Genomic DNA, 2,925 nt, shown 5'->3' with positions numbered 1-2,925 from the left:
AAGAATTTCATTAACTCAGAAATAGTTACAAAAGTTTGATTGCATAACTGCAATTCAACAAATACATAAACTGAAGACAAAGAAAGAAAAGTACATAAGCATAAAGAAAATAACAGTAGTCAAAACCATGTAGCACGAAAGTCCAGTATTGCAGGAACTACTCTGTAGGAGACAGGTCACTCGGGGGAGGCTGAGTCTGGCGAGGGTCAACTCTGTAGAATCTATCCCAGAAATCCAATCTCTGCTTGACACCACCCACTCTACTGCCCAAAGAAGTGAAGCCCTGGTCCACCCTGGATCCCAGGTCTGACATCTGTGTACCGAGGCTCTGAAGTTGTGCCATCACCTAAGCCCAATCTGGAGGCCCTGGAACCTGTGAACTGGTGGCACCGATCATCTCGTAAGCAGGTAGGTTCATAAACTATGTGTCAAAACCCTCGAGATCATCTGGACCTAACCCCTGCTCCTCCATATACATGCCCTGAGTGTCACCCCCGATGTCCCTTTGCTCATCATGCCCCACTCCCTGCTCCCCCATATCATGTTCAACATCACCCTGGAGCTCACCCTCTAGCACTCCCATCTGCCCCTCGCCCTGCTGCATATCCTCAGCCCTCATCTATTCCTCACCCTCTACTGGATCCTCTCCAGGCACCTTCATCTTCAGTATAGAGGTTTTATCAATGGGCCTGGATCTGGTCTTATCGGTGAACTCATCCTCTAATGGAACCCCAAAGTATCGGAACACTAAGGTAAGGAACTTCCCATAAGGAAGGTTACCATCGGCTGGATTCCATGCATGATAAAGCATCACCTGAAGCAACAAATATGGGAGGCTGATGACTAGACCCCCCTGACTAGCACCTAACAAGCAGTAGGTGATGTACGCTTGCATCATAGAAATGCTGCCCTTGTTTCCACCCTTAGGGTAAATATTGTAGGTTACACACCTACTGATCACCCTAGCACTAGGCTTGTAGATAGTCTCTGATTTGGGAGTGTCCCCTGAACCTGTCAAAGCCCTGAATACAGTCCTCCTAGTCTCCAAAGAGAACATGTCTATATTGTCCATATAGGGCTGATAGTAAACCCTATCCCCTATGTCAGGCAAACCTAGGATCTCTGCCAAGAGCGCAGTGGACAGTCTGATATCCACTCCCTTTACCGTACTCAGAAGAGTGAAGTCCTGTGCCCCGAATGGCATCAAATTACAATAGAAATACCAAACCAAGTTAGGATAACAAGGCTCAGTAGGGGATAGTATCGATGCCCAGCCTAGGGCATTGAATTTGGCGAAGAGGCCATATTGGTAGAAGTCCTCTACTCGAACCACCCCGCCATTCACTATTTTCATAGAGGCAAAATTTTTCCATTCTTTGGCATGCTCGTACCTGGAGAACAGGTGGTGATCAAAATCTGACTCCTCTGAAGATGAATCATTCCTAGGGGATGGTGGAGGAACCTCAGAATAGGATGAGTCTTCGGATTCGGCCCGTAGTCTCTTTTGGGTCACGGATTTTTGTGTAGTACACCGACTAGTAGACATTTTCTACAAAACAAGAGAGAATACCAAATTTAGGGCAAGTAAATCAGTAAAAACCTAACCTAGGTAAAGAAGAAATGGAGAAAAACAAGTAAAGCATATAAAGAAAACCTAAAACAAAAGGAACTTACCTAGGCACGTGTGAAGTCGCAAATGGGCCAAGAAAATACTAAGACTTGGTGTGGAAGTGGTCCCCTTACTCTTCTAGAACTTCTCCCAAGTGTTTAGAGGAGTTTAGAATGGAAATAGGGAACAAATAGGGCCCTCTCGAACTTAAAACCCTGCTCCCCGATTCTCTGGGCGATGGCACTAGGCGATGTGGCAACGCCTAGAGACATCGCCCAGTGAATGTTTTCTGCTGGATTTTGTGGTTCAACTTATGGGAACTTAGGAATTACCCAAAATAACCCTGGGAAACATCAAATTACAAACTTTTATTAATGTTTAAAAAGAAAAAAAAAAAAGGTTAATTTTAAAAATATATATAATATATAATAGATAATAATTAGTTGAACAGAGGCCACTTTCATAAATATAAAGGAATGCAACTTCTATAAAGGGTATTAAAGAAAAAAAAAAAAAAAAACAATATGGGAACTTTGGAAATTGACTAACATGTAAATATATATATAACAACATACGAACTTGGGAAATTGACTAACATGTAAATATATATATAAATATATACGTGTATGCATATTTATGGGATATGGTGTGTATTATCAAATTTCTATTTGCATAAATACTGTGATGTACGAACCGTGTGAAGTGTGCTATGCTAAACAGAACTTAGTTACATAGGTATGCTATAATGCGTAAGTAGTATGTATGGGAAGCGTAGACCTCATCCAAACCTAGGCCTAGGATAACTGAGAATAGGACCTAATAGGGTTCCTAGTCAATCAAAACACTTAGACGCTAAGGTACCTCGAGCCAACCCAAGAATTGTTTCATTGATCTTTGATTATTTAAGTTTTAGTAGCCATGTACTTAATTCTTTCAATTAAGTATGTCCTAATGCTTAGAACCATGTTATGTGACAGGACCAGTGAGTTGACTGAGGCTGGTGACCCCAGCATCATGCTTTATATTAGACATTTACGAGAGAGACTGAGATGGATGCGGTTAGTGTTACCCCGGGCTGAGAGTCGACTGGACTTTTACTTGGCTATTGCAGCCATTAGTGGACCTGAGGATCGAGAGCATTTTCTGAGACTAGCTGGAGAGGTAATAGCTGACATAGAATTTCTACTAGCAATAGAGTTCGAGACCAGGAAGAAGCTGGAGATGTTTGCCTGCTAGATCAAGTAATTAATTAAAAGCTTTTATTAAAAATCTGAAATCTCTCATTAGTGCCATGCATAGCATATTGACACATAAAA

Source organism: Telopea speciosissima, chromosome 6, assembly GCF_018873765.1.
Source record: "Telopea speciosissima isolate NSW1024214 ecotype Mountain lineage chromosome 6, Tspe_v1, whole genome shotgun sequence".
NCBI lineage: Eukaryota > Viridiplantae > Streptophyta > Magnoliopsida > Proteales > Proteaceae > Telopea > Telopea speciosissima.
Note: the sequence above shows the minus strand (reverse complement) of the source record.